Raw genomic sequence first — 19,471 nt, 5'->3', positions numbered from 1 at the left:
GCCTTGTACGGCAGCACCTCCACCAACGTGTGTCAAAACATAGTCATCTGCTAATGCAGCAGCTTCAGCAGCTGTCCTGACTGCGTGCTCACTGATATACACTGCAATGTGCTCCGGTACAGAATTCTTGAATTCCTCCAGAATAACGAGATCCCTCAATGCCCCGTGAGAATCAACGTCAGTTGCCGCACACCAGCGATCGAAATGGGTGGAAATATCCCGAGCAAACTCGAGGTGAGATTTATCACCTCTTTTCCAATTCCTAAACCTCTGACGATAAGCTTCAGGCACCAGCTCGTAAGCCTTGAGAACGGCAGATTTTACTAACTCATAATGCAAATAGTCACTGCCACTTAAAGACGAATAAGCCTCCTGAGCCCTCCCGGTTAACACATACTGTAACAATAACATGCGAGTGGCCTCAGACCACCCCCTTACAACAGCGAGACGCTCAAACATCGAAAAGAAAATGTCTGGATCCTTTTCATTAAACCTGGGCACCAGCCTCAAATAATTTAATTCATCCACTGACCTCCCTGGGGTCCCGCTTCGACTAGCTGGATTATCAGGAAACAGGACATCAGCCGCTACTTTGCCCTCTCTAAGAAATTCCAGTTTCTCCATCTGAAACCCCAACTTAGCCTGCTCAGTTTCCTGCCTCAATTTCTCCAAGGACACCGCTCTTTCTAGCTCAATGCCCTGTCGCATCCCCTCCACGGCTAACTCCTTTTCCGTCTCCAACTCTAAGCGTAATCTGAGTAACTCCTTCTTGTGGTGGCTCTACTCTTCAGCCACCTCCCTTGTGAGTGTGTGTTCCCTTTCCCTGTCTGTGTGGGCGTGGTGGCTGTCACTCCTGGCTCCCGGCTCAATCTCCACCTGCTGCAAATCTCCACCTGCTGCAATCAGCTTTACACACCTGATTCCCATCAGCCATTTACTAATGGTATATCAGCGGAGGCTCCACAACATGTCAGCGCCAGATCGTTGTTTAAACCCCAGTGGTAACTCTCAGCCTTCTTAGCCGATTTAAGCTATTTCTCTGTACACGGAATACCTTTCTCACCTGTTTCTCTTATGCTCCAGGATCACTCTCCAGCCGCCTTGTTACCATCACCTGCCGCCACCAGTCATCATTCCAACCGGATTACTCTCCACGCTCACCAGTCTTCATTCCTACAGGATTACTCTCCACGCTCCTCCACCTCACAATAAACCTTTTTCCAACACTCTGCCGTGTCCTGCGTTTGGGTCCTATCGGATATCGTAACACTTCTGTTGGTCGAAACTCAAAACAGCACTTTGACCCGCCATTTCTACTGTGCGCCCGGGGACAGGAGTATCAAACACCTTGCTCTCAAACAAGCCTTCAAATTCGCTTTCACCGAATCTTTCACTCTCTTATCGCCAACTTCAAAACCATAATACTGAGCTATGCTCACTAATTGATCCTTGATGCACTGATCCAAGAATCCTTCAGAAGGTGCAGCCACAAACGCCCCCACAATATCCTCAATTTTTACCCAATAATAGCTATTTTCACAGAGGAAATGCAATTTCTTAGTCCACCTGTGCACACAGTAGGAATGAGCAGCCCCGCTAGCTGACTTCCTAACCACAAACTTATTACATAACTCCCCCCCTAGTCTTCATGAGGCGTAGCGGTGGGTACTTATGCACTTAAACCCACAAGCCCGGTAAAGCAACCAGCAATTGGCAACTCCACCCGCAGCTTTGGACGTGCTCCCGAGCAAGTTTAGGGAAAAAGGAAAGTGAAGCTCTAACCGCCGTACCTCAACACTATCAAAGCCCCCCCCAGACGAAACCCAAAGGGGAAACGCCTCTTGAACCTACCAGGGGAAACACTCCTACAGGTGTTGTGTACACAGGTGGGACCACTACCTCGTATGTTTCTGCGAATATTTAGGAGAACAGATCACAGCTACCGGACAAAAAAAAAATCTCATCAAATCCCACAAACCCGGGACCATACGCGTTCCAAAATAACGCCTAGGCACCCGTAGAGTGCAAACACAACACCATATAAGGCCACATACGTCACTGTCCTCAGAGGGAATCCCCTCAAAAAACTCAGGCTACCAACTAGCCACGAACACAGGCTAATTCAGGCACAGCTTACGCCAAAACAACCCAACCAACTCCCGGTTCATACTCACGATAGACGAGCCCCCAGTTGTTATGACCGGCTCGTAGGCCACAACGGAAAGACAAAGAGACGCACACGAGTTTCCAAAATCCACGGCACATTTATTGTGGTTGTTGATATTAAAACAGCAGGGTCTGGGACATTGGGTTTTCTTCTAATTTTAAATTAACCTGTTAAGCCCATAGCCTGTTTTTCAGCTTTCAGGCTCGAAAATGCCACTTACACAACAAAGACTATATCTTCACTTCTAAAAGGGGGAAATTAATAATCTTTTTTCTCAAAGCAAGGTTACATCTGTGAGTTGGATGAAGAAGTGTCAGAAATCAATATAGATGTTTTTATTTTAAAATAAATTCATATGGAACATAGTAAAAACATGTAAATTCTATCTCCGCCTAAAAAAAACCCATTACAGATAGTGAAAACCACCCTTGGATCAGAGTTCCCGTTAGCCGGTAATTACCGGACAATGACCGGTAAAATATGCTGAAGTCCGGCAAATCTAAATCTCTCCGGTCAAAATGTCCGGTCAAAATAATTTTCCCTTAGCGCAATACCGCATCAGTTGCGCCACTTATGTGACAGACAAGAATAGTATGTGACAGACAAAAGAGTATGTGACAGACAAAAATTGTCAATTCTAATGTCTAACACTTAATGTGGAGAAAGAGATGTCCTGTATGGGTTGATTGTGCGTTGATCTGTTGGTAATGCCTCGGGGTTCCGGTGGGCATGTAAACAAATGCATAATGCTGCGCTATACTTTGTGGCCTCATCCGGTTGCATAGCGACGCTTATTGTTTAGGTGTCTTTTAACAAGCAGGTAGTCATATCATTAGCTAGAACTAGCTAGATCTGATCGATATGGACATAAATGCGAGTAAAGTCTAATCTGACAGGAGAGAGAGATCGGCTGCTGCTGACGAGTCGACACGCAGCTCTGCATGATCCCCTGCAGCGGCGAGCAGAGCAAAACACACTTCAGGTTAGAAAATCACACGTAGCTATTTTAATTACCTCTCAAACTACCTAAACTAGTTATAGATATGTTTAGTTTTACTGTCGGGTCACTCATTACTGGATCCGCGAGCTGCATGATACTGACGGGCTGTCAGGAGAAGGAGAGAGCGCTCCGTTTATTATTCCCGCGTTTTTGTAAATTACTGTACACTTTTGAATAATGTAGTTAATCTACTATAATTAGTTTGTTTAATGTCGAATCATATCAATTTGTTTTAAAGCTCAATAAATAACAAAGAAGACCTTTAACCGGCACTTATCTAATTTTGTCCGGAAGATTTCAACTTTAACGGACATGTTGACCGGCAAAAAAATATTCTAACGGGAACTCTGCCTTGGATGATGGGTTAGTAGACTAAAAGCTTTAGGAATCCAAAGTACAAAATATAATAAGTACCCTGTATCAAGATTGATGCAAAACAAGATAAATTTGACCTTTTTAGAGAGATTTAGAAAAATAAAGTCCAGGCGGACTCACCTCTGGGTAATTTGGGAACCATCAGTTCCATTTGACCTTTTTCACTGTAAAAATCATTTTATTACTTTGAATTATCACTATAGGTATTCATTCCATCCAAATACAACTGTTGTAAAAAAAAAAAAAAAAAAAAAAAATATATATATACAAAATGAAGTTTGACTCTAACTGGAGCAGATTTATTTAAAACTTTACAATTTAGCATGCCATTCCTCGTAACAATTTTTTTGGTCATTCTCCTCTGCCACCCGAGTTCTTCTTCTGTCATTCTGGAAGAGGAAGAACCTTGGCCACGCTTCCTGCGTTTTACACATTTATCTGATGCTTTTCCTTTTCCTGGCTGAGGAGCGGGAGCCCCACCTCGGCCACGCTTCCTTTGGTTTACAGATGCATCTGACGCTGCAGAAAGCTGGTAGAAACCAGATGATGGTAAGTGAGTGCTTTTTGGATGCAGGCTGAGTGGCCAATACTGGTGCAGATCTCTTTCTGGAGGAATGTGATGGTGATGCAGGTGTGGCAGGTGTGGTCTGGGTGAAAGTAGGCAGTGGTGAAGCCATTGCATCCTCATCTCCATCACTATGAAAAGAAATGTGGAAAAACAAAGAGATTAGATTAATTCCTGTAATTCCTGTTTCCTTGGCAGTAAACATGCCATTTTGAGTGTGTGAATGAAACACATTTAGTGACTATAGAGCCATTTCATCCCCATCACTTTGAAAAGAAACACCTTTTTTTTTTTAGATAATGTCTCAGGGCTTCTTAAATTTATGAAACTATTAATGTGTAGCACCAGATTAACGGTAATAATCTCAGCTAACTGAAGATATGAACCATTTTTAGCTAAAAGAAACACAAGAGTAATACCAAGCCTTAGAATTAGCATTTTGCGAAAAAATGCTAACTAATGCTAACGGAGTTTTGCACAGCACTCACTCTCAAAATGCCCTTATTACTTATCGTAACTGCACAAACAAGATATCCGATTAAAGCTGAGACTCCACATATTCCATACATGTAGTGTCATCACTGTACGACCCCGAATTTGCGGAGCTTTCAGCCAGAAAAGAGAAAGTAAACAACATCCGGTTTCAAAAATATTACAATAATTACATCTTACCTTTTTTGATTTGTGATCAAAAGTTGTGTTCAACGGAATAAAAACGCTGCTCAAGGTTAATCCAATGTGTCTGTGTCACGTAGAATTTTTTTACTGATAATACATCATCATATTTATGGCAATAAACTGGGTATAAAGTTTTGCAGTCAAGGCTTGTACTTTCAGATGTGCTTAGTTTGTTTCTCTATTACCTCTTAATTATTTATTAACTATATGAATAATCGTACACCAAATAACTAAGTAATAGATAAAAACAGAGAGATTACATACCTTTCCCGTGGTGGAATTTCATCATCAGTCACAACGCTCCGGGTTCCGTTCTGGCTGCAAGAGGTCCTCGTCGTCTGACTCAGAATCAACAGGTAACATGTCTGCATCGCTGTCAGCATTAGTCACCATTTCCATTGCCTGTAAAGTCGTAAGCATCTCTTTCCTGCAAGCCATTATTACAAGTATAGCAAGTATAGCAAAAGTCCTAAACGCCAATCTTGTAGTCTGCTCCGTTATCTGCTGTCCGCTCTGCGCTCTGGGTCCTGCTGCAATTCCTCTTGTTTACGTACTAAACACTGCGTAGAGTGTGGTGCGTAGTGTGTGTGCCGCTGGCATTCACAATTTATACTTTACGCAGGACCATATCTATGGAACCCATTGGTCGATTTGAGTGATTTACACCTTTTTCTTAACCATTAGATCCAATAGAATCCGATGGGCAGTTCCAAAATCTACGTAAACATTACCATTGCGGAGGTAATAGAGAAACAAACGAAGCACATCTGAAAGTACAAGCCTTGACTGCAAAACTTTATACCCAGTTTATTGCCATAAATATGATGATGTATTATCAGTAAAAAATTCTACGTGACACAGACACATTGGATTAACCTTGAGCGGCGTTTTTATTCCGTTGAACACAACTTTTGATCACAAATCAAAAAAGGTAAGATGTAATTATTGTAATATTTTTGAAACCGGATGTTGTTTACTTTCTCTTTTCTGGCTGAAAGCTCCGCAAATTCGGGGTCGTACAGTGATGACACTACATGTATGGAATATGTGGAGTCTCAGCTTTAATCGGATATCTTGTTTGTGCAGTTACGATAAGTAATAAGGGCATTTTGAGAGTGAGTGCTGTGCAAAACTCCGTTAGCATTAGTTAGCATTTTTTCGCAAAATGCTAATTCTAAGGCTTGGTATTACTCTTGTGTTTATTTTAGCTAAAAATGGTTCATATCTTCAGTTAGCTGAGATTATTACCGTTAATCTGGTGCTACACATTAAGAGTTTCATAAATTTAAGAAGCCCTGAGACATTATCTAAAAAAAAAAAAAGTGGGAGGGGTCCAATGGGGGGATCGCCGGGCTTAAGAGGTTAAAAAAACAATGTTTTGGCAGCGTACACACAAACACACACACTCAAACTCAAACACATTCCCATACTTTTTTATGCCTTCTGACGCAAGGGGTAATAACCCCAAAATATTAAGCCTTGAGCCCCATTTTGAAATGACTGGCTAAAAACGTATCTGCTTACTTTCAGGGCCTTTTGCAAAAAAGAAAAAAAAGAACGAAAAGGACAAAAACCATAAGGATATAGTTAGAAAGCAAAGAACAGAGTATGTATTTCAAAATGTGTTCGAGGTTGATGTGACTGATTTTGATAGAGCAGGTCACATATGCTTTTTATTATTTTGTAAATCTATTTTACACAGATCTTTTTTTTGCATTTGTGGAAGGTGTTTTACATTTACAGATTATACATTTCCACATAGATTCTCGATCTGTTTATCCAAATGACACAGACAGATCTACCTCTTTACCAAAGACTATTCACATTTCTCTCATCTCGTGCACATGTCAACAAAAAGCCTTTTAGCAGGAGGTCAGTTTTGCACATGTGAGGTAATAAATACATAGATGCCTTTTAAATTAAAGGAAAAAATAACCGAACAGATAATGATGCAATATTGCTAGAAAATACTGTAATCTGCTCAAAATTAGATACTTCTTTATACAATCTTGTGCAGCGGACCGAAGAATTGTATCAGCTTAATAGAGCTGGGCGGCTGCCATGGTTCAAGGACAACTGACCCTCAGGAGAATGAAGTTGGGTCTTTTAATCACAGCGTTTGGATGACACTTCTAATGATTTCCTGTTACCTCTGCCAATCTGAGATAGAATGAGTTGACCCCAGAGATGCTGAAGGTGTGCAATTCTGGTATTTGCATTTCAAGCCACAGAGGCCCTCCAGAGCGCCAAGAAGTCGAGGGGTTCACTCAGCTCCAAGTGGTTAAATCCCAGTATTGCTTTAAAGCTCCCATGTCATGCTTTTCCGGTTATTACCCGTCCCCTTGTGTGTTATGAAGGTTTTTATGCATGTAAACGGTGTGCAGAGTCAAAACCCTCAAAGTACACCCTGTAGCGAGTAAAACTCTAACACAGAAAATACCTCCCCAAAACGCCTCGTTGGAGATACGTCACTGCCCATTTGATTCTTCCGGGTACCGCCTGATGTCATGCGGTACCCGGAACGAAATGGACCAATCCCGAAGAGCCGTTACGTTACGTCCGCGGAGCCGTTACGTTAAGCCCCCGCTGATTGGTCCAAATTGACCGATCCACGGACTTCCTCACACACACATCTGTGTGCAGGCAGCTCAGCTGATTTCTCCTCCCTGGCTGCAGGCTGATAACAGACAGTTGGGATCGCGGCAAAATTCTCTCTGCAGACCCATTCTCACAGCGTTTATCAACCTTTTTCTTACTCAATATCAAGCCACACTTATTGTTTTTACTTCGGATGTGAGTTTGTGTGTGCTCAGGATGAGTTTGGCTGTGTTTCGCTATGTATCCTAAACAAGGAAGCAACACCTCCACGGAGCTCAGCGCGATTCACAACGTCCCGACCAATCAGAGCACACTGTGCTCACAGGGAGGGTGGGGGCTGGAGCTTTTGGAGCTACAACGAGCCGTTAAAGGCAAATAGTGAAATTCAGTGAATACAAGTAGTTTACAGAGATGCTGTATGAGAAACCAATGTGAGTTTGGAAAAATGCACAGTATAAATCTATTTTAGTATACCTCAACAATGGAATTATGATCAGTGGAAATGGCCATGACACCTCTCCTTTAAGAATATTGAATAATTTATGCATTAATTATGGCATTAAAAACACATTTCAGGAATATTGGTTCCTGCCCAAGATTTGTGCAGCAATTACAGCTCTTAAACTTGTATCTTTATATTTTTAAAGGGGTTCAAAATACAATTAGATTCAAAAGATGTTTCATGGACAGATGTGGGCTGTTCCTTTATTATTTGTTTATAAAATTAGCACTGAAGATGAGTGTGGCATTTACATTTAAAAGCTGTTGGACTCACAACATGTGGTCAAGTGAGCTCTCTCTGCAAGTGAAACAGACTAACCCTAAGAAAACTAGTCCTACACAATCCTATGAATCTTGCAACTTGAACATTATACACAAAGCTACCTCTTATATCTGCAGGGCTTTACACTTGGCATACCAATACTGCACATTTTTTTATTTAATTGTACTATATTAAATTTTTCCGAGTATATCTGTATTTCATCTTTATTCAATGTAAATATTGCTATATTTTAATGTCATTGAAATGTTTATTTTTCATTGTTTTAATTTATGGTCCTTTTCTTACAATTGTTCCTCTTTGACTGTGTTTATGTATGCACCATATAAAGCAAGGCAAATTCCTCGTAAATGTCAACCTACTTGGCAATAAACATGTTCCTGATTCGGATTCTGAAACATTGGGAGTGGCCAGATCAACAGTTTGGATTACCCTGAGAAAAAAGTGCACTAACGGATTTGGAAATAGGGAAAAGCGTGGTGCTGGAGATAAAACAGCATCTAATTAAGTGAAGATTTCTCTCCAGAATTTAAGCATGTCATTATCCAGGTCTAAGGAGAAAACGTGGAACCATTAAGAAGCATCAAGGAAGGCCAGATTGGACAAAAATATGTAATAAAAGCCACCAAGTTCTTTATACGCATTATTTTGATATGAAAATATCAACATGTGCTAGAATTATGGAAAACTAAAGTAGCAGGATCAGAACTGCTTATGATTCAAAGCTTATCACATGTGATGGCATTGTGCATGGCTTCAACTGGCACTGGATCACAAGTGTTCATTGATGATACTATAAAAGACAGATTGGGCAATGTTGATTGGACAATGACCCACAAACAGAGTGCAAAAGAAACCCAGAAGTTTCTAAAGGCCAATTAATAGAATATTATGGCAATGCGAATGTAACCACCTGATCCAGCATGTATTTGGTGATCCATTGGTCCATTGGTTCGAGACTTATGGCAGTCATTTCCTTCAAAGGAGTCTCAACAAAGTGTTTAAAAAGAAAATGTTATCTATGACTGTTTATTTGGCCGGTTGAACTTAAAAATAGGGAACCGTGTATAAAAACGCTTCTTTACTGTATAATGCTCCATCTTTCCTCAACCGCTTGAGTTGGAAATCTTTCCTTCAATCATATTAAAAATTATTATGTCAAACAAATCCATTAAGGCGTGCAGAAAGAAATAGTTTACACTCCGTTTGTGTGATGTCATGTTGCAACTTGTGGGCTACTCTACTCACAATGGTTTGATGATCCTTGTAAAATAAAAAGTCATATGTTGTTATCAGTGTTGCTTCTACCTGTACTGGCTGGTGTTGGAATAATACATATGAGTTGTTTGCCCAAACCAGAAATAACCTTCTCAGTGATGTATGGTCACAGTACAAGAAACTCAACACCTACTGATTTATGTCACAATTGTCAGTAATTACTAACCCATAGCACTGTAGAGTGTACGCTCGGGTAATTTGGTGCGCTGCAGAGATAATTAGAATTTCCCAAGTGTGGGGGAGCAAAAGTCACTGTTGATTAGTTAAACCAGATACACTTGTCACAAAGACAAAGTTGAAGCTATTATCATACAAACGAGTATTATTACACCGATGTGCTACAGAGAGCCTGCACCTCCAAAATGTTTCATTTGATTCAGTGAGGAGGCACACACGAACATACAGCATATTCTTGAGTGCCCATGATGACCTGTATGTACAGAATATGCACTTTTTCGCTCAACTGCTTATTAAGAACTGCTAAAAAAGCACACCCACTCCCACCATTGGAGCAATTTGTGGTTTTGTAACTTGCCCAAGGACACTTCATGTCGATTGCAGGGCTCGGGGATAGAACATTGAACATGCACAGGAAAACATGTTTAAGTGATTCCAAATGTATACAAGTTGTGTAACACACATTCAAATGCAGAAATATGTTTAAAAAGTAAAAATGCAAAAAAAGAGTCATTTAACAATGGTTTTGACAATAATTTACTTGGAACGATTACATATATGCCGACAAGAAATGTGACGCTTCCCCTTTAAGACACTTGTCATTTGTAGCTAGAGTGCTCAGAGCGCAGCAGAGAGGAGAATCAGAGAGATGAAGTGGAGGAATTCCCGAGTGGATTAACAAGTGAAATAAGAGTGATAAAGAGTTGATTTAGGATCTGGAAAATAATACCTATCTGTGTGTTGATTAAGGCGAGACACCTAGGTGAATAGGGTAATTTTTTTAACTTAAAGATATCAGCTAGACATTTCTCCAGAATAAGGCAATTGTTTTTTGTATTACAAGTTTTCTGAAATAGCATGTTTAAAGCTCCCATGTCATGCTTTTCCGGTTATTACCCGTCCCCTTGTGTGTTATGAAGGTTTTTATGCATGTAAACGGTGTGCAGAGTCAAAACCCTCAAAGTACACCCTGTAGCGAGTAAAACTCTAACACAGAAAATACCTCCCCAAAACGCCTCGTTGGAGATACGTCACTGCCCATTTGATTCTTCCGGGTACCGCCTGATGTCATGCGGTACCCGGAACGAAATGGACCAATCCCGAAGAGCTATGGCCACACCAGCAGCGGCGTGTTCCTCCTCCAGAGGTTCGAAGAACCGGCATTTCACAGACGAAAGCTTCCAAAACATTGCCCAGTTTGAGGCCGGATATGCACAGCTTGTTTGGACCGTTTGGAGCAGGGGAAGATCTGGGTATACAACCTGTAAGTTTGCATTGTTATTTGTGTATTTATCAAACAAGACTGTTTAAATGTGTAAACTGTGTTGGACTGCTAAGCCATTGACACAGTGCTAACTGTGCTAACTAAGTTGCTAGAGTTTCCATATATCAACTCTAATATCAGCAGATGGCCTTGCATACATGTATCTCATAGCAGGAGAATGTCTGCATTCACACACACGGAATACTCATACAGTATACTGTACTGTGATTTACCGTACATTGTGACCGTTGTTGGAGTAGAATACCTCTGCTACGCGCCGTTCGTTGGATGAGGCTGGATCTCTATTAAATTAAGAAAGGAATTGAAAACACCGGAATCAAAGTTATAACAAATTATCTGAGTTTACTTCTAGTAGGAAACCAAACACATATACAAGTTATACAGAGTACTCGAGTACCCCGGACTTTTAGATTTGTGATGCGATGCGGATAAATGCATCGGGACCAGACAAACTCATCAAACGAGAAGAAATTGGACTTCAAGTTTGTGATTCGATGCGGACACAGATATCAGGACCAACAAACTCACCAAACCCAAAAGCAATTTTACACACACAAACGTCAGTATTTCTATCTGTCTTTGGGGCGGAGATTTGTCGATTCTTCCTTCCCACTTTTCTCCCAAGCGAATCAGAGAAGCCCTGGGGAGGAGCTGTTTAAACTGACCACCTCCTCCAAGTGTCCTGATTGGCTGGATTCGCTTCTGGCCGAGGTCAATCAGAGTTTCGAACAGAGTGAGACCCCAAACCACACTAGGTCAAAAGTCAATGTTTATCTTTACCTTATCTTACTGCTACATTCCTTCCCAGGGGATCTTTTCCTATTTTACGATGTCTTTAACGACTTAGAAACAGCATCTGGCTCTTAGTGGTGATAAGGATCAATGTTGGTGTATGAAACACAGAATCTCTGGGCCAGTGAATTTAAAAGTGAGAATAACATTCTTTTTCTAAGTGATTATCAAAACCCGTTCAAACAATATATGTTTACTTCAATACAGTGTAGAATCATATCTTCTTACTTCAATCCCTCTTTTGATCTCACCTCACGAGATCAACATATAGCATTTGAAACATTACCACTGTCAATTTTCTTCTTACTGTGTCTGTCCCAACATTTATATAAACCCATCAGAAGTTGGGATATAGAGCACTTTAAACCTTTAGGAACAGTCCACAACAACAACTTATTATGACAGTGGAGGGAGAATAAAATATGTCTAAAAAGCAAAGTCCTTGTCAGCTGAGTCATCTTTACTCTTCCCTCAATGGTGGAACTGATGAGTCTAACACACAGTGAGCAGATACAAGGCACACAACAACAACCATATGTCACCAAAATGGCAATAAAAGTAGCCACAGAAATCAGAAAAGACATTATCATACTTTTCCCTCTTTTGGTAACACATAGTTCTGTAGAATAAAAAATACAAATCCCTTACATTATGGGATATAAAAATAAAGTTGAAAGTTCCTCAAAAAAAATGGATTGTTCAGACAAAGTTCCACACCGGCTATATCAACCTGTTTCAGCGGGAAATGGAGTTCCCTGTGCCGTCTTGGTTTGCCATATCTTCGTCCCCCCAGCCCGCTGACGGCGGCTTCTGGGGTGCCTGCTAGAGAGATGTGGCCTGATTGTCCTCCCCCGGCCCGCTGATGGCGGCTTCCGGGTCGATGCTGGAGAAATGTCCTCCCGATCCTCCTCCTCCGGACTGCTGATGGCGCCTCCTGGGTCGACTGCTGGAGAGATGTCCTGATCCTCCTCCTCCGGCCCGCTGATGGCGCCTCCTGGGTCGACTGCCTTGACGAGAGCCAGATCTGTTCTGATGTCGTCTAGGGTCCTCGCGACGAGGGCCAACTCTGTCCTGATGTCGTCCAGGGTCCTCGCAGGTGTTTTTCCCGACCGCACACTGGCTCCAGTGGTACCAGTTGTCTCCCTTTCCATCTAGGCGAACGGCATGGGAGGTCCCCTCCAACCAGACGTAATCTGCTGTGTTGGCCTTGTGTTTCTCGTGTCCCCCTTTTGACGTCAGCAGCCTGTGTGGAGAAGTCTCATACCAAGCCCTTAAGTTGCTTTTGTATATGGTTTTGAAATCATCTCAAAAAATCAAAATCAAAAATCAAAATCAAAAATCAAAATAAAAATAAAAAATAGAACAAAAATAAAAATAAAACAAAAAAAGGAACAAACTAACAAAACAAAAAATAACCAAAGCTAGATTATTTTAAATGTATCAATTTCTCTCAAAAGCAACAAATAAAACAAAACAAAAAATACCATAACTAGTATTTTAAATTGATAAATTTCTCCTAAAAACGTAATAATCTCACATACATATTGTCTGATGTATATCCTATCCTTTTCCCCCTTTTACTGAAATAGAACGCCGTTAACGGTGTTCCCATTTTCAGAAATATCGAGCCTTATACATCAGTTATTCAATATCAGCTATATATTTATTATTACTATTACTTATATATCAGGCATTAAATGTCAGCCTTCTTCCATGATTGACCTCGTCTACATTATCTGACTTATATTGATACGTGTCTGTTTGTATTTATTTAATATACTGGGCAATTTATTGATAACTTTTTGAATCTCCCTCTTTTCTTAACAACTTGAGGTATGGCTATTTTGAAATCTGACTTGGTTAAGAGATGATTTGTTTATTGGTGAAAGGAACACTCTTCCCCTCAATGGTGTGGGGGTGGATATTCAGGGAGAGTTCCTTACAATCTCCAGATCTTCCTCTCAGTGTAGAGGCCATAAAACCTTTTAATGGGCTCTGTGGTCTGTTCAGATTTTAGATTTTCTTCCTCTCCAGAGGTCACGCCTGTCTTTGACCCTGTATGCTGCTTTGAATCTGCAGCACCTCAGGACATAGAAAGGGAGATCTCTTCCCAAAAGTGTAAGTTCCCTTTTGAGCAACGTAGCTCCACATTTAACACTCCCTGACTTGTTTGTAAAGCGTTCTTTAAGGCCTGAATCGAGTCTTCCGTTATGTAACGGAAAATCCCATTTCCAAAAAGGGTCAGTTTAATAGCCCTTATCATATTACCGCTCTGTGCTTGCATGCTAGGACCTATTGTCTTTGCCAGAGCTGCTGCTAGTCTTTCTACATGTATTAGCTCCATATTAGCAGGGTTCACTAACATGGTTGGTTGATCCAGTTTAAGATTTTTCAATATCTTCCATTACTATTTCCAACATTCCTTATCCCTGAATATCAGGTCTAACAATGTGTTTTCCTTTAGGAGTATTAGATGGGATACTCATAAGTGGCATTTGTGAGCCCTTATCTCCGTAGGGTGGAGGTAGGGTCTCAGACATTATACCACCTTCTCGTTGCTCTCTGTCTCTCAAGTATTACACAGATTTGACTTTAAAAAAATCACACAGAGCTTCTCATACCTTATCATATCACATTCAGGCAAATTTTTATTGTGCGATGTTTATTTCAACAGATAGCGTGACTTCCAGAAGTAGGCTTCTACAATCTCCTCACGGTGATTGCGACTTCAGGTCAAGAGTTAAAAACTCAGTCAACAAAATCTCTTTATCGTCACGTTTAATGAGCCTGATTATCCCCACAACAGTTTTGTGATGAGATACGGTCGTTCCAAATAATTAGTTGGAGGTCGCGTCTCTCTCCTCCTCTATCACCCACCATATAACAATTACAGACATTTTATACATTTAAAGCACCACGAAAGGTAACCGCATTAATCAATCTGATCATGACCTGCGGGGAATGCAACCCTTTTTTACACCTTTTGTAGTCTTTAATAAAAGCGCTGCAAGGTAACCGCATTAATCAATCTTATCATGATCTGCGGGGAATTTAACCCTCTTTTTCTAGCCTTGCAGCCTTCGTATTTAGTGAGTGAAGGGCTGGGATCTACCCGCCACACTCAAACACTATTTTTGCTCTAGATCCAGGACTGAATACCCTTCTCTAAGCACTAATAATCTAATTTAACTAGAATATGTATTGTATTTCCCACCGTGACTAAAAACACTGAGAACGCTGCTGACAACTCTAAAATTTTAGTATAATCAATCACAGATTTTCGATAATAAAAACAGGTGTCTGCTCACCTTTTGTATATGGCCATTGGTTTAGTTGTCACCAGTATCTCTGTGTCCTCCCCCTGGACTGGATTCTGTCCCCCGGCTATCGGTGTTCCTTTCTAGAGATCAGCTCACAAACGTCGGGAGTCACCACTTGTTGGAGTAGAATACCTCTGCTACGCGCCGTTCGTTGGATGAGGCTGGATCTCTATTAAATTAAGAAAGGAATTGAAAACACCGGAATCAAAGTTATAACAAATTATCTGAGTTTACTTCTAGTAGGAAACCAAACACATATACAAGTTATACAGAGTACTCGAGTACCCCGGACTTTTAGATTTGTGATGCGATGCGGATAAATGCATCGGGACCAGACAAACTCATCAAACGAGAAGAAATTGGACTTCAAGTTTGTGATTCGATGCGGACACAGATATCAGGACCAACAAACTCACCAAACCCAAAAGCAATTTTACACACACAAACGTCAGTATTTCTATCTGTCTTTGGGGCGGAGATTTGTCGATTCTTCCTTCCCACTTTTCTCCCAAGCGAATCAGAGAAGCCCTGGGGAGGAGCTGTTTAAACTGACCACCTCCTCCAAGTGTCCTGATTGGCTGGATTCGCTTCTGGCCGAGGTCAATCAGAGTTTCGAACAGAGTGAGACCCCAAACCACACTAGGTCAAAAGTCAATGTTTATCTTTACCTTATCTTACTGCTACATTCCTTCCCAGGGGATCTTTTCCTATTTTACGATGTCTTTAACGACTTAGAAACAGCATCTGGCTCTTAGTGGTGATAAGGATCAATGTTGGTGTATGAAACACAGAATCTCTGGGCCAGTGAATTTAAAAGTGAGAATAACATTCTTTTTCTAAGTGATTATCAAAACCCGTTCAAACAATATATGTTTACTTCAATACAGTGTAGAATCATATCTTCTTACTTCACCGTACATATACTGCATGTAGCTAACGAGGCTAGCTGTATGCTAGCGCAAAACAATGTATTCATGCAAGTTACATTGTATGGTAGCAGAATACCCGTATACGATTGCAATTATAAACACGTTATTGCTAGCCTAATATGAACCACTAGCTTTTGTTCATAGTAGTTTTATTACACTGCATTATAGTTGCCTTTCCTCCAAGCTAACGTTCATATCGTGTTAGCTACCAAGGTAAACAAAGCTAGGTTAGCATATTAGCAGGCAAGCTGTTCATTACACAACTACTACTAACGAATCTAAAACAACTAAGTTTCTCTAATATTTTGTGATTTGCATTTGATTTCGTCCAGCCAGATCCTGGCGGACAATCCATGACGTGCTAAAAGGCACTTCTACTACTACTGAGGCGTCGTGCTAAAAGGCACCGCACCGACTGTGCGCAGGCAAGATGCAAGGAGGAGGAATGGATGATATACCGTGTATATATGTATATTTATGTTCATTTTGTACATTTCTAAAAATAAAGTTTAATGGAAATACTTAGTAGGCCTATCCTTTCTTCCCTGAATTCATATATAGCAAACCATGATTTGATTTCTCATCTAACAGTAGTAGTTTATAACGGGTAAAAATAACTTACTCTTTGTTATGAGCGGCTCGTAGGCCACAAAGACAAGGAGACATACACGAGTTTACAAAACCACGGCACATTTATTGTGATAAATGCAGAGATAGGTGGTTGAGAGGATCGCAGAGTTAGTCTTCCTGCAGCCGCTTTGGAGAGAGACTGGGGCCGTAGTGTCCGGAGGTGTCCGTGATCGTGCTGATTAGCCTCTTCAGCTCCACCCCATCGTAAGACAAAGGCCCTGGGGCCGTCACACTCTTCTATAACAACAGTTAAAAATATATATGTATATAAAATATACGGCTGTGCCGACGCCATGATAAGACTGATGTTACGCTGAGAGCAGCCGGGAAAAGCACTGTTAGACATGGGCGCAGCCTCTCTGGTGGTTGACTAATCAGAACGAGTGGCCGAGCTGACCAATCGGAGCACACTAGGCTCACAGGGAGGGGGGGGCAAGAGCTCCAACGAGTCGTTTAGTGGAGAAAGTGAATACTGCTGAATACACATGCTTGACAGAGATGCTGTATGCGAAACCAATGTGAGTTTGGAAAATTGCACAGTATAAATCTATTTTAGTATACCTCAACAATGTAATTATGATCAGTGGAAATGGCCATGACATGGGCCCTTTAAATATGCAAATGAGCCATTATCTCATGAAATATGGGCATATTTTAACACATTTCAGGAACCGAAATCTGAACTTTGGATAAAGCCAGGATCAAAATTATTGTTTCATTTTGTAGTCATATTAGTATCTAAGGCTTTTACAGAAGGGATTTTGGATATCTCTTTGTATCACTCCATAAATCAGAAAATACTGTCAACAGCCCTAAAATATCAATTTTCACCATGTTTTTAGGTATAAAATGTTATATAATTCAGGCTATGAATTATATATGACCAAACCCTTCTGTAAAAGCCTTCATAATATTGATAGGAATATAACTGGAAGGTTTGGTGTATGTAACTGCTACTGAAGTGGAAATTTCGAACTAGGGAGTAGGAGAAAAAACTCATTTTGAGAAAACGACCTTTAAAGATTGCAGTGTGACGCTAGCTAAACCCTCCTGTTATCTGGATGATAGCTTGCGCATCGACGCACTCCCTGAAGGTATTTCATGTTCGGGGTCATTTGTTTTTTGTATAACCTTGCTTTGTGCAAGTGAAAATTGTTGTCGTCTTCTCTGTGAACGTTTTTTTCGCCGTTATTTTGCCATTTTCAGATTTAAGTTTCTAGCGGAAAGCTAACCAGGAAGTGCTTTAGCACACCACGTGACGCATCTGAACGAATCACGTTGTCAGAAATTGACACCAGCCAATGACAGGGTTCTTACACCTTTTCCAAAGTCAAATTCAAGCACTTTTCAAGCATTTTCAAGGTGCATTTTCAAGCTTTTCAAGCATCTTACAGCTGTTGTAAATTACATATTTATATACACATACTTATACACAAATGATTATTTCCCTACCTCACATTAAATCAGATGTTCTTTATGCTATAAACAACCAAATGTGTGTTTCATAATAGCATTCTACATGAGGATGAAAAATTAAACATTTTAGAAAAGAAAACTAAGTTTAATATTTCAAAATGAGTGACCCATCTGTATGTAGACTGGGCATCCCATATAACCTGGCTGAGCCAATATAAAACAATCAGCCAAATAACTTTTCAATACATTATTGATTACTATTTTTGAGGTACTTTTAGGTTGGCAGTAAACATAAGTCAGAGGTAAATGGTGTACTTTTACTCCACTACATGTATTTAATACCTTTAGTTACTTTACAGATGTGGATGTGAAATATAATCAAGTGTTAAATCAGACTTTAGTTCCACCTGGAGTAAATTCACAAGCTACCCTGCAGTATACAAAGTCATTCAAACTAGCTGCACCTTTACCAGCTTTGAGAACACTTTAATGATCAATCATTATAAAACATATCATATACAATTATTAGGGATGCTCCAATTTTGGGGCCGATCGCCGGAATCAGTATCGGCCGATACCGATCGAGTGGGCGGGGCCTATGGGGATCTTCCATTTAAAGTGATGTTTGAAACGCAGTTAATGGGGCTCATTCACTGGCGCTTCCACAAACCAACCAACCAACATAATTATTACATTCAAATGAAGTACATTATTCAAGTTTACATTAACTTGGGATAATAACATGGGAGAAATTAGCGGAAGCGCTCTCTTTTCCTCTCTCCCCCTCTCTCTCCCTCTCTCTCTCTCCTGACAGCCCGTCAGTATCTCCTGCAGCTCACTGATCCAATAATGAGTGACCCGACAGTGAAGAATAAATATATTTATAACTAGTTTAGCTTGTTCCAGAGGTAGATCAAATAGCTAAGTGTGTTAGGTCTAACTCTTAATGTGTGTTCTGCTCCGCTCACCGGTCCGTCACAGCGGGTGGAGTTGCAGGATTTCTGCTTCACACACACGTTGCATACCGCTATTTTATTGTCATTTTCGGACACTTAAAATACTGCCAGACTAGTGAAGCCATTTTGGCGAGCTTGTTTTGCCGCGCACAGAGAAAAGTGTCATGTATTTTACATGCAACGATAGCCTAATCTAAAATGCTCTACTACGGCGTACCTTTCGTGTGGTGTGTGGCTCGTCAGCGCAGACTCTCGCATCGTTATTGTTGCACACTTTGCAGGAGGCTACTCTTGGGCTTCGCTTGACCCTCGTCTTAGCCATGGCTTGTATTTGTCTTCTGCTAGCCAACGCTCGTTGAAACGGCAACCTCCTGGCATACTGTCATCGATCACTCTCATCAGAATGCCCAGGTCACACACGTAACAAAAACACTTGCCGGTCACGCGCATTGCGCGGGAAGGCCGGAGCGGAGCTGTTTTATGTAAAAGCGAAGCAATTAAGCGCGCTCCGACTTCTTTATTTT

This window comes from Trematomus bernacchii, unplaced genomic scaffold (genome assembly GCF_902827165.1).
Source record: "Trematomus bernacchii unplaced genomic scaffold, fTreBer1.1, whole genome shotgun sequence".
In the NCBI taxonomy this organism is placed as follows: domain Eukaryota; kingdom Metazoa; phylum Chordata; class Actinopteri; order Perciformes; family Nototheniidae; genus Trematomus; species Trematomus bernacchii.
Note: the sequence above shows the minus strand (reverse complement) of the source record.